The 27010-nt window shown below is 40.7% G+C and overlaps 1 protein-coding gene across 34 annotated transcripts in view; it reads right to left on the reverse strand.

The window, feature by feature from the left end:
* ARPP21 (cAMP regulated phosphoprotein 21) overlaps positions 1-27010 on the reverse strand; it is a 299973-nt gene that overhangs the window by 123359 nt on the left and 149604 nt on the right. Inside the window, exon 1 of one of the 34 annotated variants that reach the window (XM_074345296.1) lies at positions 26305-26991. The exons of 29 other annotated variants lie outside the window; for them this stretch is intronic. The gene's annotated coding sequence lies outside the window, so the exon portion shown is untranslated. 4 more of the 34 variants (XM_074345297.1, XM_074345290.1, XM_074345293.1 and 1 more) reach the window with 4 other exon arrangements.

Here is a 27010-nt window from a genome sequence, read left to right on the forward strand (position 1 = left end):
TCCTTTGAGCTGTGACACTGAGAGCAAGGATCTGGCAATTTTTAAAACTGTGACCACACACATCATTATCATCACATTTCCTTGCGAAACTAATGAACAGCATACACTGAATACCTTTTCATTTGTTTTACATACTTTTAACAAGCACCTTTATAGGAACAGGGGTGCAAAGATGACTAGAATCCAGCCCTGCCCTCTGGAGGACCCAGACTTGAGGAGGAACTTGTATTAATTGTTTTAAAAAACTGGGTAGAGTTCATTAAAAGTGGCTCTTTGTCCACAGCAATGCTTTTAAATAGGAGGGTAGGTTCATGAACTCATGCGATGTTTGTTTCTCAAATATAGTAAATAACAAAATCCTGAATGTTTGATATGATCTCTTACCTCCAATGGATATGTTTACATTACATAAAACAACTTTATGGGAAGCCATTTTAAAGACCCATCAACTACTGCTAAGTAGAAATAGAGCCTTAGAAATGTGTGTCTGTGTGTACGCTAAGTATACATTTTGATTTGGGGATTTTTAAAAAATTGACTTTTTAGCCTTTTGTCCCAAACTTTCCACTTATTTAGCTGTTTTGCTTCTCCAAACTCTCATACTTTGATCAGAGAGATTTATTGCCTTCGGTGAGCATATTAAACAAATCAATAGAAAGTTTAGGCCAAAAACAATGATAGAGTCCAGAATAATGTATCTATCTTTGTAAAGGTCAAACAGCAACCAGGACTCAGTTCTTCTTGCTCTGGGTCCAATGTCCCTTCCTGTGCTTTTGTGCACAGATAGAGACAAAAATATAAACCAAAACGTGCTTGTATTAAATGCCTACATTCTTGAATCTGGATGGTACCCTCAGCTTCATCTTTTAAAATAATTCCTTTAAAATCTGCAAATCCATTGACCCCCACCCCTAAAGAGTGAAAGTCTGGTTTTTTTCCACTGACCTAAATTTCTTCATCTAATTTGCATGTCAGACAAGTGTCACTTAAATTAAGCCACAAGCACACACACACATGTGCACACGTAGACACACAAATAGCAGGTGGGTCAAGTCACTCTGAACGTGCAAGTGACACTCCTCCGGGGCCCCTCCCCCAAAGCCAGATCAGGCCACACTGCAGGCTGGAGTCGGTTCCAGCTCAGAGAACAGAGTAGCAGCTGCCCAGAGTTGGCAGCATTTCAAGTCTCAGCTGTATTCTTGGCCTCCTGCCTCCTCCAAGCACTTAGGAGGGGCGCGTGACCAAGGAAACAGCTGAGCCCCCACCTCAAAGAGGAAATGCAACCGCCACAACCCCCCCCCCCACCTGCTCTGGGGCCAAACAACCAACAAATTCCTGCTGGATCTGCGGTGGGAGGAGGGGGTGGGGTGGACTGCTGACTCACTCCCAGGCGAGACAGGGCTGTTCTGCCCAGGACAGAGCTCTCCCCACAAAGCACAGCCTCAGGGCTGGGACCTCATCCTGAATACCCTGGCAGACCCACCTGGGGACTTGAACTTGCAAAGGAATCAGAAAAGATTCGGGTGCTCCAGTCACAGGGCTCTAACCCAACGGCCAATATTGCACTAGACAGTCTCTGCAGAATTTCCCTACGATACTCCTTTCCCAAACAGAAATTTTGATTTTGGTTTTACACAGGACTGAAGTATTTACAGAGGGTACAGGAGGTTGGCAGGTCCACTAATTTCGAGGAGGCCCCGAACCACAACATAATTATGACAACGAAGCACATGAGTTCAATGTCCTGCACCTTTCTTGGCCTGTGACTCTCGGCGTGGCCTTCTTGGGTGCCACGGACACTGAGACAGCCTCAGGCGTCAGCACGCATTTCAGATCCAAATCTCATTCCCCTAGCCTTGCTGTGGAACCAGGACAGTGGAAATGTGAGTGGATGGATGGCCCGGTGCTACTTTGAAGATCTGGGGGGCGGTAAGCACGGCGCTTCCCAGAACCAAGGATCTGACAACTTCAACTGTGCTCACGTCAGTGCTATTAAGAGACATTTGTGACTTCAAACATTGTGAAATCTCACCCTACTCTGAGGACACGCTCGTCCGGATCTGTCTCAAATGAACAAGGGAGGTTCTGCTTTGTGCTGTTAAAAATCCTTCCAGAAGGAGAAGGGCAAATGCAGACATGAAGGCATATGTGGGGGTTTGGGACTCAATTATCTTTAGTTTTCTGTGCCTGTTTTGAAGATTTCCAAAATAAAGATGTTAATATATAACATTTTCTCTGGGATAAAATAATGCCATAATATCAGATAGAAATTCTATGCACCAAAACTGGGCTTCAGTCCTGATGGGAGATACTGATTTGTAGGTGATTGAAAATTATTTCTAGGGAAAATGGGAGAGAAACCTCTTAGAACCAAGGCTTTTTTGAAAAACCTGACCCACATCTAGTTAAGGCTTTTCTCTTGAGGAGTGATGTGAAACAATTTTTACGCGACTGGGGTAGGCATTAAAACATACTTGTTCTGGGGCATCATGGTGTTGACTTTATCTTTCTGATCAACCTTGGTTGTAGACATAAAACCTTCTTCAAGGAAGGACTTGTTGCTTCTTTTTTTGTTTGTTGATTTTGGGGGGAGGGGTAATTAGGTTTATTTATTTATTTTAATGAGGTACTGAGGACTGAACCCAGGACTTTCTGCATGCTAAGCATATGCTCTACCACTGAGCTGCACGCCCCCACCCCAACTTGCCGCCTCGTGAGGGGTAACGTTGCACGTCAGCTGCAGGGTCTGAGTCACCCAGTGCCACACACTCCACTGTGACGGTCCATATCCAATAAGCACCTGAGCTGGGACTGTCCTAACCCTGGCCACCTTAACCCTAGCATGACTTTCAAGGCCATTCCAGCTGTAGAGCACCCCCGCAATTCATCTCATCCTTTGGTTTGAACTGCGGTTTCTCTCTCCCTCTATCCACTTCCGCTCCCTTCCCTGCACACTGGTGTTGGTCCCAAGAACTCTCCTTAGTAAACATCCCGCACACTGAACTCTGACTCAGAGGTCGCCTCCTGGGACCCTGTCTGCCACACATCAGGATTTCCCTCTGGAAGGTTCAAGTCACACTGCTGCGGTAAGACAGCCCAGGGTATGGGTTTTGAATCACTGGTTGGCTTAAAACCCTTACTAGGTCCTCCAAATCCTCTTCTCTGACCCCAGACACCTCACTACCGATTCAAATGTTGCAATATTTATAAAGGTGCCAAAATGTGTACATACTGTATGTATTTGTATGTCAATCTGTAGTTCTGAGTGCCCGATTCTTACGTGGACACATTCTTAATTCTGGACAGTTAGAAAACAATCCACGACTCTCCCCAAAGTTGTGAATTCTCATCTCTAAACAAAATCTCATCCTATTTTTTACCTCCAACTCTCAGAGGCCACTATTAGGTTACACAGTCCTCTAACCTCAGAGGTAACACACGTCTACTTGCACGCACCTCTGAAAGTGACATTCCCAAGTGTAACGTCAAAACCACCAGCAGCTAACACCATGCCTGATACACAGTGAGCATTAAACGCATCACGATAACATACTAGTTAATGCCTATGCAATGGTAAGCAGCTTCTACAAGTTATCTCATTTCTCCCTCACAATCACTAATAACTAACTGTCACAGTTTCCATTAGACAGATGGGTAACTGAGACTCAGCGGGGCCAAGAAGATTGCTCAAGGTGACACAACATGTTAAAAGGCACGGACCATGCCTCACTTTTACCCCAGGAAACATTCATTACTGTTGTCTGTCTAAACTACTCTTTCAGGGAATAGGCAGGACCTCATAAGTTCACTTAGAATTGAATATTGTTGATATTGAAAATTTTATAGCTAGCCATAGGAAATGGATAATGTTCTGATTTTCCCTGTGTGACTCCATGCAGAGAAGGGACATGAGCCCTTCGAAGAGTCTAATCAAGGAGCAGCCTAAACAATCCCAACAGCAGCCAACGCTTTTTCATGGTCCTCGAGGCTGAGCCGCATTCTGTCAACTTTATCAGCGAGGACCCACAGCGTCACTTTCTCTCTTTCCCTCTTTGTGTGGCATCCTTCACCACTTCTGTTTGTGGACAGGCTGTGTGTGTGTGCGCACGCGGCTGTCTGTCTGTGAGGCTTTAACAGCAAGAATCATTATCAAGAACACAGCTCAATCACTCTCAATAACTGATTTTCATACTATGGCAATGAATCAATAAGAGAAAATTAAGTCGTATTCTGTATTTGATGCTTTACAAGGCTGAGAAGATGTGTATTTAAATAGGTCTAAGTAAAATATTTAGTGTCTTGGAGAGTCCCAATTTAATTGCCCAGACAATCCATGTGTGTGTGACCATGTGTGTAATCTGTCAATGCGATCGAGATCGATGAAGTTATTTACTCAGCTTCTACTAGGTGAGAGCCAGTCTACTAGGAATTGTCGGCGGTACCAAGACTGATATGGTCCAGCACCTGCCTTCAAGAAATTTACAATCTGCTAAGTATGCTAAGCAATGAATTCCAGATGAAGCCTCACTAGGTAGTTCACTCCGTTCCAAGGATAACAGAATAGACAAATCCATGATTTGAAAAAAACGACCTCTCATCCAAAGAGATGAAGGGAGTGGTACACTCCCAGTAAGAAAGGGAATATTCATTCCCAGTCCTCCCTTAAGAATGAATCGTTCTCCTTTTGAGTCTGGCAATTATTTGCCACATCGTGAACTTTAAGAATAAAGTCTGTCATTATCTTAAGTTGTTATACACACTGAAGAGTTGGGAGCAACCTCCTCACAGCCTCCCTGAGAGCCAGGCCCTTCTCCAGTGACGGGGCAGCACAGATCAGACAGGAGTGCACGGGCAGTAGCCAGAGGCCAGGGTGGTTTGAAGGGCAGAGGAGCAGGGTTAAAAGTGGGCAGGTGCACTTCGGGTATGTACGTAGGAGGCAGAGTCCCACTGCTCACACTTGGAAGGATTAGACCAGAATAAGAAGCTGAAGTCAAGAACAAACAAAGGTGGGGGCGCGTGAGTGGTCCCCTGGTGGCCGGCCCCTCCTTTACAGTGCTACAGATCACCTTGCTCATCGCTCAGCGTGTGAACAGACGAGCCCCCTCCCCCGTGTTCTGCTTGAGAAACTGAAAAGAAGCATTTAAATGCATACATTTAAAGGAATTTTCAGTAACTTAGAAGGGATGCCTTACATGATTTATTAAACCACCCCATGCATTGAACTCAGACAAAAAGAAAAAGAAGTCAAGGTCCATGACCTGAGAACCCCGAGAAGGACGCCAAGAAAGCTTGTCAGGGCTAGAACTTCCACCCGGCCCTGGGCACTGTGTCTCATGCTCTCCCTGTGCCAGCAGATGGTGCAATGCACACCTGTGACACTTGTCACAGAATGGCTTTCTGAGGATTTTATTACAAGAGCGAACATGCATCTCACACATCCAGGCCTCACCGTCATCAGGAAGCCCCTCCACCAACCGGGGCCACACCCCAGCCACCTCCGTTCTCCAAAGGTCTCCTCCTTGGGAGACACTAATTTTACAAGCAAAGGATGACTGTTTTAAGCCTGTCTATTACCAGCAAGATGAGACTCAGAAGGTACCTTCTCCCCACCAGATCCCTGGCTCTGTCCCACCCTCCACAGTCTGTTCCTCCTCTGTGCTAACGTTGAACTTCAGGGCACACATCTCCCTTTCAGCACTTGTCATAGTGTCCTGAAGTCACCTGAGAGTCAGGCTGTTAGTGCCCCCAGAACAGGGACTATGCCTTGCTTATCTCTGGGGCTCCAGGAACCCCCACAGCATCTGGAACATCACAGGAAATTAATTAATGACGGTTTCTAAAAAGATACGTGTCTTCTGTGAATGCTTTCTAATCATTTTACCCAGGGAAGCTGTATTAATTTTTTAACTGTTTAAAACATTAACTATTTATATTATATTCATAGTACAGTATTTTTGAAACATGTCTTAAACAGAACAAAACCCAACCTTGTGTGCGGTGGCTACGTGAAAACCACACAGCTCAGACCAGCAAACATTCCCTAGGAATACACTGACACCTTATTCAGGAAGTTCTCCTCCTGGGAAAACTGGATATAGTTTTAAAATGACTCATACTGATGATTTCCAAAATACTTTATCTGACTCACTGATAAGCACTTACTGAGGGACTAGAGGTCATTATTGTCTTAAAGGGGGACTAATCGGCATTAACTCAGAAGAGTGACATATTTGAATCACTGTATTAAGATCACCCAGAGCTGAAGATCACAAAGACAGGAGATGCCAGATGCACTCCGTTCTGCAAATGCTGGGAGAGAAGATAGAATCATAAGTAAATTTATATGTAGATTTGTGTTTTTCAAACTATAAGTTGTGACTTGTTAGTAAATCAGAAAGTCAAATCATTGGTTTTAACTTGAATTTTTTAAAGGAAGTAAAGAGAACACAGATGGCATGGGATGGAGTACAGTGAAATGCACTAGAATAGAGCAGGTAAGAATTAAAGCACAGTACCCTTGGGAAGGCTATGACTCATCTGGCAAAACTGTATTTCACGCCCGTGTGTGCAGGTGTTTGTGGGCTGTGTGTCCGTGCACACAGTCATGTATGTGGGCTGCGAGTTCATATAAAAGACATTTTTAAAAATAGGTCTATATCAACAAAGTTACTGGAACAGATCCCATAATGTTTCTGTAGCTGAAAAATAATTTGAAATATACATGTAACTCACGTCTTGAGTACCAAAGTCAGCGAGAGAAAATACAGGCCGTGGCAGGATTCCTCCTGTGAAACCCAAACATTATTTGTAAGATCCAAAGACCTTATCATTTAAATATCAGGCTTGATGCCTCTGAGGAAGACAGAGCATCTTAGTTAAAACAAACAAATGATTATCTTGGACAACTGTGTCAACAAGACCCTGATTCACGAAGCTGCTAATTGCTCTTCCCAGCTGCAGAAGACTGGCCTGGCCTCCATCTCTCTCCACACAGAACGTGCATGACATTTGCTGTGCCCTCGAAATTCAGCCCGCACATGTCCAGCCACACACATCAGACTCTGGGGGCCACAGAAGGGTCAGTTCCAAAAGAACCTGTCTAAAAGACAGCCACTAAAGACATCAAGTGCCTCATTTCACAGACATACCTGCTTCTATGGCTGTACTGGAATGAAACTCAGAGGAGGAATGACTCTACTTCCTCACAAGACTCACTGACGTGTCACCAGGAGAACCCTGGGGGCTCCCTTTGTGACCAGAGACCGAAACTCCTTATCACTTTTTTAAAGTAAATCACAAAATTGTTACCCAGATAGTAACAGTCACAAATTCCTGTTGTTCATATTTAATTCAACCGAAACACAGACGCATGAACTCATACTCTAAAAATATAATCGCTGGCATGTGCCATGTGTCACCCTAGTTGCCAGACGCTACAAGAAACACTTTACACTGAGTGTTTCTAAGCTTAACTACCACTAACCTCATTCGTACGTGTTTTGAAAGGCAGGAAGGGAAAAAGCAAGGGAGGAAAGGAGGAAGGAAGGAAGGAAGGAGAGAAACCCGCAGTTCAGAAAGGACAGGTCCCCTGCCCAAGGTCAGATGGCACTGATATTCTTCAGATGTTGGTCTCAGAAACCCCTGCTCTGTCCACTGGTTCTCATAAGATTCCTCCATCTGTGCATTCAGTACGTGTTCACCGAGGCATGACTGCAATGCCACATATACAGTCACGGGTCCTTATTCAAGAAGATGGCAAACCACACACTATCTACATCTTTTTCGTAAGAAAGGGCCATTTCTGCTCTCCCTAGTCAGAAACATACAGTTACTTTTCACCAGTAAAGTCACCTTGGATGTCCCACTACAATACAAAAATGCATACCCAATACTTGACCCTATAAAATCTTGGAAGTGAGATGTCAATGAGCTACAGAGGACCCTGTGACTGTAGAACAGATGCATGACCTCTGGTTCACAAGTGTTACCCCAACCCTGGGGGAGGGCTGTTTCTAAGAGTCAAGAGTTCTCTCATCCTGACCACCATGCTCAAGTTCAGGCTTGCAGATTTCCCTTGAGGAATGGACCGGCCCTATGGCGGTGCAACGTCAATCCCCAGCTGTCTTTTGGGACTGGATGATCACATCTGATAAAGAAGGTTCCTGTGGGAAAAGGGCCAGAGTCCACCATGAGAAGGAGCTGGTTAGCAATGAACATCAGGAAAGCTTCTGTGTTTCTAAGGTCAGGATTGGATTCTTGTTCTTCTCTGTCTGCTCCACAGACTGAATCAGAGAATGAGTGAGGAGAAGGAAGCTTCTCTGCATCCCAAAGTCAAGTTCTTCCCTGCTCACCCAAGGTGGTTGGAAAAGGAGATTCCCCAGGCCAGGGGCAGGTTTCTTAGACAAACTTCTGATTTAACCAGCCAGCACTCAGGCCTGACCAGAAGACAGAACACAGTACCGTGGAGCCTGGCCACGAGTCGGCGTCCACACAAGCAGCACACCGCTTCTGGTGTCACCAGGCATTTCAGCCGCCCTCTCCCCCTGCCCACGGCATCCACACAGGTGACCATACTGGGAGGTTCACATAACCAGAGGCATCCTCGGTGACTGGGTTCCAGCACTTAGAATCTGCATGTCCTAACTAGTAGGTCCAACAAGGTAGGTCAGTTCTGTACAAGAGTAAATGAATGACTTCAGGGTTAGTGGGTCACAAGTAAACTGAAATGCACCATTAGCACAAACATCAGCCTGTCCCGGAAGGAGAAAATACAGGCAAAAACACACCACCACAAAAATCAGAGCAGGACAGGTGTGAGAATGCTTGGACTCTGAGGCCAGACGTCCAGGGCTCCAAGCCTGACTCCACCACTGATGGAGCAAGTTCCTTAAGTGTCTTGGTGCCTCAGTTTTCTTATCTGAAAATGGAAATGATAAAAGAGATCCTACTTCACAGATGATTGTGAGGATTAAACCAGTTAATGCAGTTAAGCACTCAGAAGAGTATTTCACGTCTACTTAGCACTATATATTAAATATCCTCCATGGAGACAAACACTTGCATCCACTCAACAGATACTTATTGATATGACCTGATTACAGCCTGGCTGGTATTAAATCACCAACACTTCCACAAACCCAGACCTTCCAGGCACTTTTAGAGACATTAGTGTCTCTAAAAATGAGAGCTAGTTCAAAATGGGACTGGTATCCCTCCAAGGCTCAGAGGAGCCATCACTGTGGATGGATGGCAACTTCTGGGGGCTCATGCACACATATGGGAGGTATCTGGACGGCAGTTCGAGGATTGTCAGTCTTTTTTCAGCTAGTACAAATGAGAAGAATGAATCTGCCCTTGACATTCAGTTTGAAGGCAACAAAGCTTACAGAGAAGGATTCTAAGAAAAAGCACAAATGATGAAACGGGAGAGGGGTCCTCAGAGGGGACACAGGCCAGGACTATGTCAGGCAGGATTTTCCAATTTCCAAATCTTTCCTAGGACTGCTGCTTGCAGCAAATGACCTTCACCATTTACGAAGATCTCTTTTCCTAAAGATCTTATTTTTTTCCTTTTGCGTGAGATAAAGCATTTTATTTATTTAAATACACTGATGCTTTTACCTCATATAATCATGCAAATCCAGTTAGTCAGTATAAATAAAAGATAGTATTGTTCTGATTTTAGTTTTTTTTTAACTTTAAAGTTCACACATAAAAAATTTGACTTGTTGAGGGGCAGGAGGCTGTACAGTTCTGTGAATCTGTAACCACCACCACCATCAGGATACGGAACAGTTTCATCACCCAAAACATTTCCTCATGCCATCTCTTTACAATCACACCCCAACACTGACATAGCTCCTGGCAATCACTAGCCTGTCCTACTCTGTCACCATAGTTTTATTGCTGTGAGATGTTACATGAATGGGGGTATGAAGTCTGTGATGTTTTGAGATTAGACTCTTCCACTCAGCGTAACGCCCCTGAGGTCTGTCCAAATTCTTGTGAGTATTAGCAGCTTGTGCCTTTTTACTGCTGAGTAATATTCCATTGTGTGGATATATCTTGTTTTATCCAGTCACCTTTTGGACCGCATTTGGGTTGTTTCCAGTTTGGGGCAGTTATAAATAAAGCTGTTATAAACCTTTATCTACATGTTTCTGTTTTTGTAGTTTTAACATCTAGTGCTCACCAATTTTTATTTTAAAGTTTTTCTTGATTCTTAGAATACCCAATCCTGTGAATTTGGGATTATTCCATCTCCAATGATTTTATATCCTACATGTGAGACTCTTAGAACATGACTCATGGGAAAACTTGCATCCTCTTATAATCATCCAACACAGAAGCTGTTTCTGTCTTGTGGAATTTGCAATCCTCATCTCTTCCTTTAAGATGTTATGTTTAAAAAATAACTTTGAAATCAGAGTAAATTAAAATTTATTCTGAGGTTGGTTTATTTTCAACTTTAAAGGATTCCTTTAACATTTCAGATTATGAAACATCAGGCAAATTCCAGATTCTAGTGAAAAGTTTTCTATTTTAGATCAGTGGTTCTCAAATTGTGGTACCCAGACCCTCAGCATCAGCATCACCTGGAAACTTGTTAGATGTGCAAACACGTGGGCCTCACCCTAGATCTGCTAAATTGGAAATGCAGATAGTGGGGTTCAGCAATCTGGATTTGAACAAACTCTCCAGGTGATTTCTGACGCTTGTGTAGGTTCCAGGACCACTGCTTCTGGAATGAACTCTCCTGGGCAGGACAGAAAGGAAGACCACAGACTGAGACTTCCCCTGGAGATGACCTTACTTACTTACTTACACACACACTTCCCTGTGTAACAGGAGTCACTTAAAAAGTAAAATGGCTCCTTTGTGTTAAAAATATTAGCACTAGATCACCAACTGGCATTTCTAAGACAGATAATATAGTGCATTTTGGTCACCGGGGCAGAACTATGGATTCAAAACCTAAAATGTACAGAAATCTCTGACTCCTCAGTTGAAACAATGAATTCATCACCCTCTCTCCTACTTCCATCTTGCCATTTTATCAGCACTGATGGGGAGAGAGCAGGGGCAAATGCAAGTTTCCTCTCTTCACTGACTCAGTTCTGTAACCCTGTTCTTAGTGGGCTGTTGCTCATCAGCAGTGAGATACATCAATTCAGAAGGAAAATGAAGTAGAAAAGCAGCAAGCTTAGGTCAGTCACCCCATCACACGTCTCACAAAAATAGATTACTTTTTTCATACTGTAACAAGATCCCAAATTTATATACATGTACATGTATGTGATATATACAATACATATAGTACATAATTTATTAAATATATTATATAATTAACATTTATATGTAAATATATATTGATTATAGCATTTAATTAATAAAATTAAATTAAAGCATTTAATTAACAAAAAAGTAAGCATAATTCTTAAATTTCTCTGCCTAGATGTTTTAACAAAGCCACTACATTTGAGAAATAATTAATAAATAGGTTTATTATGCCGGCTACACTTAACTTTTATTTCGGGAGAGGGCTGAAACTACTGTTAACCTCACCACTTCCTGCATCTGAGAAACTGACTCCCTGAGGGCAACAGGACAAAAAGGCCACTTTGATCTCGTACATCTGCCAAAAGCAACCGTCGCCATCTATGTGAACACACGGAAAGCCCAGGCAAACGACGAGTGTGGGTGTTCCAGGTGTCTGGGGTTTGCTTGCTAGAAAACAATTTGAGGACAAACAATCTATCAAGAAAGCTTACTTTGGCTAATTCTAACTGAAGTTTTCCAGAAGACAATCTCAGGGGAAACATTAGTAAAAACTGATAACTTCATCTTTAATATGAGGAAATCATAAATAAGTGTTGGCCAGTGGGCCTAAAATAGGTTTATTTACTTGGTGTTCATTCTTCTCTGTGGGACAGAAGGCAGAGTATAAATAAACCTTTCCCCAGCCTAATCGATGGATAACTTAGGACACACACTTGACTAGCAAGGCAATATATACCTTAACTACAAAGAATTACAAAAGTACCATCAAACATGCACTTAGAAGCCCAAATCTCATGAATCCATGAGAAAAATAAAATGGAAAGACAATTCTTTAAACTCCACTCATCACAAAATAAGTATCCTCAAAACCATTATCTATTTACTAAAAAAATGTTTTTCCTTAATCACTTATCTCTGGGTATCTATTTGTACTTAAGTATGAACCACTGGGTCCCTTAAATCAATGACATTGTTTCAGACTAAGTTGGATGGTGAGTAAAGATACAGGTTAGAGGTAGTGTAGTTTTGTTTTTTTCCATTACTCTTTTCCTTAACTATGTGATACGTATTGTCAGCAGCTTATAAAAGGCAATGCAAAAAAAATCCCACCACCCTCCAAAATAATTGTCTTTTTTCTCAGTCATCTGTGGACAGATAAAATACTTGTGACTCCAACTGTGGAATTTCCTAACAAGTATTGCTACATCATTTCAGTGCATGTGTTCTTACAGGTTTCAATGTTTTAAACGGATAAATAGTCAGGCCCTGTAGGAGGAAGCAGAATGGATATGACTCTTGTATTATATAGCAAGTATTTTACATATGATGAAGAAAGTTTTGTTGCCCACATATTGTAACAAGGAAACTGAAACTCATGATAGTTAACCAATCTGACCAACTCAGTGAGAGACAGGGGTGGAATTAAAACTTTGGTCACCTGGAGTTGAAGCCTGTTGCCTTTCCATTACACCAGGAGGAGCTGTCCCAGTAACAGGTGAAATCAGAAGCTGAGAACCCATCCTTGCCCCAGATGGCAGCCACAAGTACAGATGTGAGATGCGTGCAAATTCCCACCCACTCTTCACTGCTTTCGGAAGTTAATGTCCATGTCTTCTTTCTCATGGCTCCACACATATCCTTCCACCCTCCCACTGTATCCTGAGTCTCAATTCCTGATGCCTGGATTAGATCTAACCATCTGCGTTTCACACGGCTATTACATACCATAGTGTGAGTCATACTACAAAGAAAAAAGTTTACAGAAGAATGAAATAGACATCCTTCTTCTCCCTGCGACAACAATCCCTAAGTAGGTGACAACAGAAATTTTGCCACAGCTGTGACTACAACCAAGAGGAGACGGGCATGGTCATTACACAGGCACCTGAGACCTTCTGCCAGAGAGGCAGCTCATAAATGTCTGTTAACATTAACACTGAGAAACAATGAAACAAATTATTTCTCCAAAATTACAGTGCCACAAACAGCTTTTGATCAACAATGATCCAAAGATAAAATCAGAATCAGGAGAAGAAAACTGACTTTTCCTTATCACGGTCTCTGTGGCTTCAGCAAATAATACTGGCAGGGCTACAGAAATCTTGGATCTCTGTACTAAGGAAAACTTCTGCCTGGAGAAACAGGGTAAGGGAGAGGGCAGAAGGAACGGGCCAAGTGAAGTAACTCCCACAGGCAGAACAAATGACACTAACGACCCAATCAGTACAGAAATAAGCACAGATTTCCTGCACAAATGGCCACTCAGTAGCCTCCCTAAAAAGCTCAGGAAAAAAAAAAAATCACATTCCTTTCATTTAAAATTTCCTCATTGTTTTTTGGGAAGTACTTCAGCAGGAATATCCAAAAACTTGACTTTCTCTCAATTCAATGCATTAGGTCAGTTCACTAATATGTGGTTAGAGTCTATCAGGCCTTTCAAGTTCGCAGGTCTGGGTCTGTCTCACCCCTGTGAATTCCTTCACTAACAGTGCAAACCATTTGATTTCTGCCTGAGCCTGAGGATCTAATCTATAAACAGTGAAGCAAGCGATATCCCCTCATCCTTTCCTAAAACATCAAAACCAATCTATTTTCACAGCCAGGTCAAAACAATGAGGTAATGGTTTCTAGTGATTTCAGGGGAAAAAAAAAATTGATTTTAGAGCTCTTTTCTCTTGCTAGATTCGTGGGGCGAATTTCTGATTATACAAATGGCCTTCTGTTGGATAGAGCTATTGGTTTTAGCTGCAAAGTGTAAAAATCAAAAGGCTACCGCAATTTTATTTGGACTAATTCCTAGTTCTTGGATAAAATCCCAAATTGTCCCTGGAAGCGTGCCAAGACTAAACGCTCTACACTATTTCTAGACAAATCTAGGGTTGAAAAAGAAGCCTAGTTAACTTTCTTTGTAAAGACGCATCACAGCCACACTCTTACCCAACACAAGTCATCATTAATGAAGCACTGTGTGAAATTTTGTGTACACGTGGAATTCTAAATCATCCAGGCCCAAGGACGGCAGACCTTGAATCTCTCAAGACCCCTACCGTCCATCTAAGCTTCTAAAAGTCAAACCTTGCTGTCAGGGCAAAACAGAATCTTCTAGAAAATGCCTTTATTTTAGGTATTAACAGATGACCTTTCCTTCTGAGTCACTGGCTGGGAAGCGTGTATCACGTGTGGTATCGCTGTGTTGAAAATGGGCTCCAACTGCGCAAGAGCAAAACACCCAAGATACCTGCCACGTCATGAAAACATTCTCAGGATTGGGAGGGACCTTCAGGGGATGCTTTTTCTTAATGTGAGGCCTATGGAATCAAGCAAAGGTAATGACAGCTTCCCTAAAAAGTGTAGATACAATGTCATGTTTCTTTCTTTTAAAACAAATGGAAAATACGAGCACCAGGAAATCAATCAATTAATACTAAGCACAGGGCTAAGCACTTCACCTTTAATTCTTAACAACAAGCCCGTTTTAGCTATGAGGCAGCCAAAGTTTAGAAAACTTGAGACATTTGCTAGCAAGTTGCAGAGTGGAATCTGCACCCAGGTCTGGGACCCCATATCCTCTTCTCTTAACTATTCTGTTCTTGATAAGTTGGTTGTATGACAGAAGATTGGCAGCCTCTAATCATTTCACTCCCATTCTATAGCATTAGTGCTTATTTTAAGGCTAAGAAAAAAGAATTACAACCAAAATTTATTGACAATGCAATAGAAACCTGATTGATGAATATTATACCAGAGAAAATCATTGAATAACTGAAAATTGAAAACTGGAAGAGATTTTTGAAATCTTGTGTAGCCTTGCTGCTTTATAGGTAACTACTGGAAAGTAAGTACTTTTCTCAGTGTTGAGGGCAAGCTATTTTTATATGAACCAGGTCTGGGACAATGTATCCAGATACCTCTGCTTCCAAATACCTAAATCTTTAACTCTATCTCTACCAGTGGAAAGAACTGTATCCTTTAAAAAGAAAAATCATCCTTCAGGCAACTCACAAACCAAACCTTCTGCTCTGAAGTTTCCCTACAGAACTGTTTGTAACCCCATCTCCTTCTAATCATGGCCATTATTTTTAATCTTTTAAGAATGTTTAAAAAATTCTAAAACTATTTCACTTTCTTGTTTCAAACACACAAATGTGGTATCTAGCAACAAATTCAAAGAATAAGCTGCTTTTAGAAAAACTTACTTTTTAATTCTAAACAGATACATTGGTTCGATCTGATATGAACTTGAACTCTGTTTGCAGTTCATAATTACAATTAAATTTGCATCTGTTGCCTGCTCCTTGTACCTCTAGTAATATTGTAAATGCATGATTTTATAAATTCAGCAAAGAACATAAATAGCTCATTCCAATTCCTTACACATTTGTCTTAATCAATTGATCTACTTTCTCTTGTTAGAGGATGTCCCAGCTGATGGTTTTAGTTTGTGGTCTATCACCGTCAGCAGAACGTATCCCCAGTAGTGGTGCTGTTTCTTCCTTGTTTGTTTTCTGGAAACGATATGGTCTCCACCCTCGAGGTATACTCCTTGTCAGTTTTCTTAATTAAATTTACTGGTAAAAAAAAAAAAAAAAAAAAAAGGTTTTCTCTACTTTGTCAAAATTAACTCGGATTGTTTTATCATCCAAGGTATTGTCCATCTGTCGTTTTGGAGTTTCCTTATACTCTCATTCAATTCACTGTTCAAAATATTAAAATGCATTTATCTCTCACAAACGCCTACAAAACCCTACATGGCAAATTTTCCAAATATTTAGCATGAGACCTGACATACAGGAACCCCTCAATAAAATATCTGAAAAGCAAGAATGAACAAATAAATGAATGACTGTGGCACTGGATACAAAGGCAAGGTTGCTGACTCCCACACAAGAACTCAGTCTCCTCGATTCAGCTCATATGGAAGTTCTACTTGGATACAGTCTGGTCTAGAATATACTTTTCTGGCTCCCTAATGAAAAATACCAGCTGTGTCAGAATCTCTTGATTTCTACATATTCCTAAAGCCTGCCACAGCCTCAGAGAAGAAAGAGAATGTCCTCCTCTGCTCTCTAAGGCACCAGGTTTTGTTTTGCTTCGGGAGGTCGGATGGGTGAGGAGAAGTTCATTCAATCAGAACCACAGGCAGCATATCTTAAAACATACAAGCTAAATTAGGAAATAACCTATAATGAAAAAGAATATATGAAAAGGAAAAAACATGTATGTATAACTGAATCGCTATGCTGTACACCAGAAATTAACACAACATTGTAAACCGACTATGCTTCAGTTAAAAAAACGAAATTAAACAAAAAAGAAAAAAAGAAAGTCAACTCACTCTACTCTTCATCCACTGAATCCCTTCCTTTTGGACTAGATTATTTCGAGAGATAGGGATCAGACAGTAATGCAGTTCCCGTGGTCCCCAGCGGACTAAATGGTTTGCTAAATAGCAGAATGAGTAGGGCAACTCTCCTGCAGCGACGTGAGAGGTGCTCTGCTCACGGCAGGAAGACGGGTCAGGAAGCCCCCAGCTTGTCAGTCTTCCCCTCTGTCCCTCACCCCTGCCTTCTAATCCATCACTGCCTACTTGCCTAGTTCTTGGAAGGAGACTTTTCCTCCCACATCCTCACCAATGTTAATCTCTCCATGGGCATGTCTCCAGTAAACGGGAGATGTCTAGCTCTGTGTGCCAGCCATTTGGAAATGGTTTGTGAACTTGCCTTTGCCTCATCTCCTCTCCAGAGACCACCTTCACTGAGTGCTGACTGTAATTTCATTCCACGCAAATGGAAAACTGACCTATGTATTCATCTGAAGTGACTGAGCTTTTAGGGACCTCGTTATTGCCGTAGAAGCCCGAGTTGTTGCCTGAGATCTGAAGGAGAAACTTCCCTGGAGAAACCAAAATCATCCCTAGTGAAGTTATGATTCTACACAGAAGGGCATCTCTTTGTTCTCTTTTTCAGAAAGATGAATGTCAGATCCACTTAGCCTGAAACTTCTGGGGGAAAAAAAAAATTAAAACTTTCCTTCATTTTTAAATCCTGAATATAAGAGGTCATCAGCAATATACAGGTCAATTTTGAATTCAACAAACTGATTAAGCATCTCCCATAGGCAGGCAAGAATTGCTAAGGACAGTGAAAACAAATGTATTGGGAAATTCAGGCAGAACTTGTTTTATTGTGCATCATTTTATTGTGCTTTGCAGATACCATGTTTTTTATAAAATGACATTTTGTGGCACTACTACGTCAAGCAAGTGATTGGTACCATTTTTCCAAGAGCATTTGTTCACTTCGTGTCTGTGTGTCATATTCTGGTAATTCTCACAATATTTCAAGCTTTTTCTTTATCATCATGTGTTATGGTGATCTGTGCTCAGTGATTTTTCATGTCACAGCTACTGCAAAAAGATTACAACCAAGTGAAGTATGGGATGACGGTTGGCAATTTTTAGCAATCAAGTATTTTTAAATTAAGGTATGTACTTTTTTTTAAAGACATAATGACACTGTACACTTAATAGACTGTAGTATAGTGTAAACATAACTTTTATATGCAATGGGAAAACAAAAACGTCACGAGACAAGCTTTATTGTATATTAACTTTTTGAGGTGGTCGGTCTGGAACTGAACCTGCAACATCTCGGAGGAATACCTGTATGCTTCTGAGCTAAATTTGTTTTTTTCCCTTAATGAGAGTTAGTTAAATGACTAGTATTTAAGCATGTCTATTATGCTGATTCTAGATATACATATATGTACATATGTACGTATATTATTTATGTATGTATATATTTTCATACATATATTATATATGTAGGTATTATGTATGTATATATTCTAGATATATACACATACCTCTATGCATATGTGCATATGATGTATGTTTATCATGCATGTGTATATTATAAATGTGTTATATGTATAACATATTATATATGTATGTGTGTATATGTATATATACATATATAATCTATCTACCCTTCCCCTTGTTTGTTTTCCAGCAAGTATCAGAACACCAAAGAATTGTACATCTATTCTCAGATGCCGTCTGTGAAATTTCACGGGATAACTTTCTAATTGTACTCTCAGAAGAATGGCTGAAATTTAATTACAGTAAAAAATACAATGTGATTATCTGATGAACTTACTGCTTCGCGTGGTTCAGCTCCGGGACTAAAAGTGACTCACGGTTCTCCACTTTATGACCGGGGACTAACTGATTAAACCCCCACTGTGAGAGAAGTCTGCCCCACCCCTATTTTCACACAGGTGCCAAAATGCTTCATTCTAGGGAGAAGAAGTAAAGGTACTTAGAACCAGAGGGCCTATCGGCTGCCCAGTCCACACAGCTCACACAGTGATGGGAGGCAGGAAAGCGAAGCCTTGGGGGGGGGGGGGGGCGCGCGGGAGAGCGCACCAGCAGGCCCGACCCTCCGGCTGCTTTGACGTCGCAGAGGCCCCTGGGAAACGCTTCCAGCTCCCAAGCCACCCAGACCTGCAGCTCCTGCCTCTTGCCATTAGTGCAGGGCTCGGGGCTATTCCTTCGTGGATCCACTCAGTCCCTTCATATTCAATGATTCAGTTCTTCAGCCACCCTCTGGGATGGTAGAAATTACACAACTAAAAGGTTCTGGGGAAAAAATTCCTAAACGTTCACCTCCAGGCAATTCTGAAGTGGGCCATCCCTCCCCGAGAGACTGACAGAAGATGACGACCACATCAAGCCCCTCAACCCTGAGACCGTGCACACCTCCGAGAGCACTTCCTGCCTCGGCCTGGCCTTTGACACTGCACAGGCACAGGGAGAGTAAGGCTCGTCTCCGATTTTAACCAGCAAAAATGTACATGGGGTGGAAACAGAGGAGAGCTGTGCTCCAAATTACCACCACCCCCAAAAAAATCTTAGAAGTTTTTCTTAATCATGTAACCAAGTTAAATCTCTCTCTAAACTTTTATTATATGGAAAGATGATGATTTCTTGGTAGTGAGTAATACCTGGGAGCCAGGTACTTTCTTTCTGCTTCCATCCTGCAAAGTAGGCCTCATCTGTCCTACATTATAAATGAGAAGACTGCAGCAATGAGGAATTAACAAAATTGCAAAAGTCCCATAACCAGTCATTTGTTTAGATCTGACTGGTGTAACTATACTCTTAGACCTGCAGAAAATATGAGGCACAGAGAAGTCTTGGCCACAGACACACTCCTCCTTATTTACTTGGAAACCAAACACCCGGACTGCTTGTTCAGGTGGTAAACTGTGTATTTATCGAGGCAAAATTTGGAGCAGTGAGATTTGGATATGCCACCACATTTAGACTTTATTTTCCGGAACTTTTATTTTAATCCAAATTTCGGACATTCCTCTGACCTGCAGAATCCCACGGAGGCCCTCGCACCTCTGCGTAAAGTCTTCCCTGAGTGCGCACAGCAGTCACCTGCTCCCTCTCAGATCAGCTGCAGCATACTCCCGCCTACACCTCTCCCTTAATTATTTTTAACTTTTTTGGGGAGGGCCAGAGGATAATTAGGTTGGTTTGTTTGTTTACTCTTGTTGAACCCAGAATCTCGTGCATCCTAAGCACGCGCTCTGCCACTGAGCTATACCCTCCCCACCCCTTCTTAGTTTTAACCTGACCTTGGATCAGAAGCTCCTGAGTTCAAAATATCTATCTATAGCTTCGGACATCATATTGACAAACAACGCAGACACTGTGATCATTTGTGCGGTAAAATAATATCCCTATCGGAAGGATATTTACTTCTTTTTCCTGGAATATGTATACTTTTAAAAAATATATACACTCTCTCACATTTAAATACATATATTCTCCCACCTCTTGATGCTCCAAAACAAAAACAAAAACACTAAAACCTAAGTCACACATGGTCCTGGATGAAGATAATAATTATAATAATAATCAGAGGTAAAGGCGTCCTGTCCTTTAGGGTGCTTAACCATAGTGTGCACGCATCATGACGGCATGCGGTGTTATTTCATCTTTCCAAAACTCCTTTTGTGATTATATGAAAATTTTAGGGCTAGAGAAAGATTTTAATCTTCACAAAGGAAATACGTGCTGTGACCGAAGTTAAATAAGCACCAGAGTGGGGGGGGTGGAAAACGACGCGTCACTAATACCAACTAGTTGTTCCCAGGGGGATTTCTGAATTCGTCTTTAGTGTGATGCCATTTGTTTGGTAATTTCCTACAATTCTTGGAATACCACCATATCCAAGGAAATTTAAAATAAACAAATACAAAACTATAATTCAAAAGGGTTAGCTCAGTCATTCCCATAAGCCAGATAAAATAAACAGGATCACAGACATGACTGTGAAGCCCTGACAACTGAGTCATTTGGCAGAGCACAACTGCAGTTTGAACACAACTACGTTCACAACTATGAACACAACTTCGTTGGCTTAGAGTCATTTTTTGACTATAAATCTTAATCTTCTTTCTTTAAAAAAAAAAAAAAAAGAAAGTGCCATTTCCAACCAAAAGGTTTTCTGACACTCTTTTTCTTTAAATTGAGTTTTAAAGATGTAGTGAGTACGTGAAGCTTGCAAAGTCTGCTGAAATCTTGAGTCTGTCACATACGCACATGGAATCTACTTGTTTTCTAACAGCTCTTTGATGATTAAATTAAGTCAGATGACAGCAACGGTGGGATTTCCACCAAAGCTGCATGCACATTAACAAGCAAAATGCTAAGAAAAACATGTCGATGCAGAGTATAGATATTTTCTTATCAATAAATATTAGAACGTCATGTGGGGATTTGAGCTTGTGGCTTTAGAAATGTATATAAAAAGCCGCAAGAACAATTTGATAGCGTTTTACTTTCCTACTGCGTGTACAAGCAAGTAAGTTAAACAGTTACATGAACTCCCTGAATTTCGGTGAGTCGCCAAGCCCCTCCTCCCTTCCCTGCTGACCCATGGCTGGATTCTCCCAGATCTGGGTGACACTGATGAAATCACCTGAAAACAACTGAAGTGACAAAAAGTAGATGACAGCTGGGCCTTCTGACGGACGTGTCAAGGTATATTATATGTCGACTTGAAGGATCATAACACTTTTAGAAATTGATGTTCTATTTTATTCTTTAAAGATGTTGAAATAGGTTACCTCAATTATTGGTGTTGATTCTCCATTTCAACCAGATCAAAATAGGTTAATATGCATTTTCCCCCCTTTAACGTATGATTCTATGGATTAGATTGTTTCAAAGTGAGTACTGTATCTTGGCAATTAGAAGAAAATCTGCTAAATACACATTGGGACAATCGAGCACCATTCCTCTGGCTTCTGCTTCCCTAGAGTCCTCATTCTTAAGTGTTTACTGTTTAGTAAAGAGGCAACTAACGATAATGCAGGTGCAGAAGAACGCGTATCCATTATTAAGAGTCCCAGCACTACATACTAGGCTGAGAAATCACCGAGTTCTTTTGGAAGTCCCTGTCACAAACACGGATGTCCTGTCTGGTGTGGACAGCAGGGAGAGATTACTGGGTTTATCCAAGTCAATTAGCCTTCTGAGTTCACCTCAATGGAAAACAAACAAACAAACAAACAAAAAACCCCGCTGATGAAAGACTGTACATCGTATTATGGATTTTGCATAGAAACATTAACCACAGTATGCCAAATAAATCTCCACAAAATTTGCCAAAATACTGGAAATAAAAAGTGACGTAATTGTTTCCCTGTTAAAAATCTTAAATCCTTCTTTTCAACTGAAACCATTGTTTTTACTTGTATTACAACCAGTGTTATTATTTACAGAAGTGATTTTATCAACACAAATCTTGATATCTTGTGTGTGATCCACAACAAATTTTTAATTTAAGAATGACTGTATCATTTTGAGGCGGGTGAAAGGTGAGAAAATGGTAAGAGTTCTGTTTTTTAAAGGGATTAATTATTAGTGGACACCTCGCCCCTCTACCTGAAGAAAATGAAATTATTTTTTCTGTTGCTAGAAAAAAGGAACAACTGCAGAGTATATTATTTTAAAAATGTCTTATGAATTTATGACGGAGGGATAATTATGAACTTGTGCCTTGAGTGAGAAAATACTGGATTAATTCTCTGGCTTTTTAATAAGCCACAGTTGCAATTTTATCCTAATAGATATCACTTGATTACAGAACTTGAAAAATCTTACATAACCTGTGGCATTGACATGTCTATTAAGTAGAGGTTACCAAAAAAAAATTGCCAGAAGACATTTTCTTGAGGAATGTATGTTTAGGTATTTAAAATATTGATCTACTGTGGCCATAGACTGTGATTAACAGTCTTTCCACCTGGTGATACTAAGATCTACGCTGGCAGCAAGAACAGAATAGAATATGATGCTAAAGGCTCAGTTTGAAAGTACAGTCAGTTTGGTGTATATAAGACAATTCTTTTGTTTTTTCGATATCCCCCCTCAATTGTCCCAATGTAATTATTTCAATTCACTTTTTGATTTACCTGCAAAACTACTCCCCAGGGCACAGATATGTCCCAGTAATTTTAGAGAAAGGTACATTCAAGATGCTATACGGGCATTTTATGTTTTCCGAAAGTATCACCAGACTACAGAGGATTTTGAAAGCACAAGATAACAATGCTACCGAAAATTTTAAAATTCTGAATAAACTTGATAATCTATCTCAAGAGCTTCATCCAGCACGTTATATTAATGTATGCAATTTAAATACTTTGTATCTCACCTCCCATCTAATCCTTACAGAAATAAAACGGTTGTGACGTAAATACAAGTAACAGATACTTTTAACATCCAAGGACAAGTTTAATCCAAGACGAGCAAAACTGATTTAAATTATAAGACTCTGAGGCACTGAAAAAAAAACAGTTTATTACAACTTGGCATGAATATACCTTAAAGGAAACTAGCACTCAGAAGAAAATATAGTCTGAGAAAAACAAATCCAGTCATAGATATAGCTTGTTAATATTTTTCTTACACTTTCAGTAGTTCTTCAACATTTACTTATATCACTGCTTGTAGTCATCTATCATATTTAACTTTAAATGTGAGAGTAAAAAATAAAGGAAAGCAAAAGTCAGCCGAAATGTAGAGCCTCTGGAACCACCAATTTCCTAAAAAAATAAAGATCCTTTGTCTAAAGAGAGGAAGTATGTATTTTATAAATTCATCATCACTGGCTGAAAACATGTTCAGAACTTTCCAGATGACATAATGCATTTTTAAGGAAGCCAGTTCTTTCTCAGATTAGAGATGCACCCATTTCTAAAGAGGCGACCACTGTGTGGTACCAGTTAGCACGGTCCCAGTACTTACCATCTGAAGAAATGGCTTTCAGTGTCGACATCACTTCTAAGCCCCATGTTCTTTCTCAACCTTGTCGCAAAGCCGATGTGAATTAAACTAACTCATGTACAAATGGTTCACTTGCAATTTCCAACCGTATGGACTTCAGATTGTCTCCCCATCCTAATGAGAATGCTCAGTCATACCCGCTTCTGGCTACACTGTATATTGTATCTTCAGTGGCTGACTCATCCACCCTCTACCCGTGTAGCTTATCACCACCTTGTCCACAGACAAAATACACACTGAATTCAGATGAGACTTCCCACTGCCTGGAGAATCTTGAGAAAGGCATCAGCACTGTGGTCCAAAGAGCATGACCACTGAGGGAAGTATTACAAACCATGCAGATGACTTTCTCCATCTAGAAGTACAAGGTGCAAAACACTAGCAGCAACAGCAATAAATTAACACTATCTCTTCACAGTGAATTTCCCTTGGTAGTTTATTTGGGGGGGGGGGCGAGGGCAGGGGGAGGAAGGGGAATTATTTCTCCTGAAACTTGAAAAGATACAGAACAACTTTGCATTTTGTTCTAACAGCTTCATTTAACAACAATTGTATGACTCACTTCCCCACTTAATCAAAACTTCTCACTTTCCCTTATGTTTATTACTTTTGAAACTACATAGGCATTTTTCTAATTAGCTTCACTCTATACAAATAAGTAACCGGACTGTAGTACATCGTTACTATGAAAATGAACAGCAGAGACCTTTCTGGTTGAACACACTCACTTTCTACCTCGAGACAGGTGTTCTGCGTATATGCAAATGTTGCAGACAGATGGCTTTATATGTTTTACGCATTATAAGATATGTCCCCCCTCATTATGAGATTCCAAAAATTACCAGTGCTGCCTGTGCTATCTACATTTTAAAAATATTTAACCTTCGGTATGATAATCTATTGTGCTTATCTCAAAGTAAGGAGAGAAAACAACTCAAATATTCTATCAAGTTCAACCAAAACTTCCTGCTTCACTTTGTTGTCACAATCCTTGACCTAGACTTCAGGTTTATAAAAGGAAATGAAAAACAAATTTACAAGGCAGAGTTTCAAGTTTTCATCGTATCTTAGAAGGATGCTACTCATTTTATGCCCGGAGCATTTTACAAACTCCAAACCCTTCCCGAGGACAATATTTTAGCAATCTGAAATTATTTCTGCACTTACCACCCAAGAATCTGACAGCTTGTATTAAAAATAGTATATGTGAAGGAACTCCTTAGTTACTATCTGCCCAAAGTTTTTAGGCACTCAAATTATTAAGTCTTCTTTCTAAGAATTACTGAAGAGGTTGATGGAAACACATATCAAACTATTCATGTGTAATTCTCTCACTAAAATCAATTGATTTCTGTTAGTACATTAGGACTATATAAAATTACCATATCCAGTAGCCAGTCTGTATCTTTCCAAAAAGCCTTCTGCAGTATCCATAACCTTGCACTGCTCTGTCTTCCATCATGCTTCCTGTATTGCTGAGTGAGGTGCTTGCTCCTTCATTAAATAGCATTAAAAATAGACTGCACAGAAGTCCCCAGTGGAGCATGCTCTAACAGGGCTAACGCCACAGTTCTCAAGGTAACCATTCTCAGCTGGTATCTAAGAGGGAAAGTCACTGGGAGATCAGCAATTTGCAAATCTGGTGGCACACACAAACCTGTCTCAGTCTGAGCTGAGTACAGGAAAAGAGAAATCAGTGCGTAGTGAATTTAAGTCACTGAGAAGTTGAAAGTCAATTCCTAGAGCTACGTAAGTTTCTTTAAATATGCCTCACCTAAAGAAAGTGTTCTGTGGAACAGTCATTCATCTACAGCAACTTACACTGTCAGATAACAAAAATCATGTCCACTGAGGGTAAATTAAGACATCTACGCACAGCAGTCTAAATGTCTTAAAATTGCATTTAAACCAAATTACTTTAAAAGAGATAATAGTATTAATAAGCAAGGGTAGTAGTAGGTTATTAGCCTTTTGCATCTTTTGTGAGGAAGCATATTCCTTAAAGAACAGTCTAAACTCACTGTCCAGAAAATTTAAAAATATTCTGTGAATTGAAGTGATAAGAAGTTTAAGAAAGTGGTAAGAAAGGAAATACAGGATAGAACACAAATACATACCTTAAGAATCCATATAAACCTGTGAAGAGTACATATATAATTTCTCACATTTGATCCACATTAGAAGGGCAGCAGAAACAATTACTGCCAAGGTGGTAGACTAGTCGGCTACTTGTACAAAACACAGCTAGAGCTCTACACTTCCAAATGACAGTCTCCTGTGAAAATGACATGAACTAAAATCCTATGAAGACATGCAAACCCGGTGGTAACACAAATGCAGAGGATCAAAGGAGTAGGTGCATTTATCTTAAAGTGTCAAAGATTTCCAAACTTTCACCGAATGAAAAATGATATCCTGTCATCTCCATTTCTCTGTTTTCTTAAAACAATCATAGCCATTTTGATCTCCAAAGTGAATGAGGAGGAGGTAGAGATTGTTTGGATTTATCCAGCTTTTGAGTGAAATCTACAGATTCACTCCAACTCTGGGAACATCATTTTTGTTTGAATGTCATTTAATCAGAAATTAAAATGGGTATCTGCACTCTAAACACACTCTTGAGAAAGTGATTTCTACCAGCCTTACAGTGTACTTACTAGCTTCCCATCCCTGTAACTTTCAATTTCTTCTTAGTTTTTCCTTTTAGGCTTGGTGTCTGTCCTTATCCTGTGTCATGAAGAGGTGATCAAGTACTGAACCCCAGGAGCCGAAAGCAATCACATTCACTCCAGCTCTATTTCCATGCATAAATATTCCGTGAGTCAATTTCTCTTCCGAAGAAACTTTCTAAACACCTGTCTAATTCAACACAATTCTACCATCATATCTACGACCTGAAATGGAAGACATTAAATTTGGACTTGGCAATGAAATACAGATTTCAAACACCTCAAAATAAAACTGAACATCTTTTCCCCTGAAACTCCTTGGCAGCCAGGACCTCAAGCCCTGTGAGGACAACAAACAGGTGACAACTTCTGGCCCCTTGCATAGCCTCTTTCAAATGAAACAAGAGCATCCCAAACTTTCTAGGGAGAAACCTGCAAAAATCACTGTAGACTGCTCAATGAAGAGACTTGCCCTTTTCAATTCTCTCCCAGCTTACTATTTTTGCCTCATTTGGGGGAGGGGGAGTTTACCCCTCCTTTGAGAAAACATTAAAGTACCATACATGTATAATAGCAGATTTCTACAAACACGAAGGAGAAATGCAGGCAGGGAACAATTCTAAAGAAAAGCACAGTAAGGAGAAGGAAAAAAAAATCACAAAAAACATTCACGTCGGAAGACCTTGATTATTAC

Source organism: Camelus bactrianus, chromosome 17 (assembly GCF_048773025.1).
Source record: "Camelus bactrianus isolate YW-2024 breed Bactrian camel chromosome 17, ASM4877302v1, whole genome shotgun sequence".
Classification (NCBI taxonomy): Eukaryota; Metazoa; Chordata; class Mammalia; order Artiodactyla; family Camelidae; genus Camelus; species Camelus bactrianus.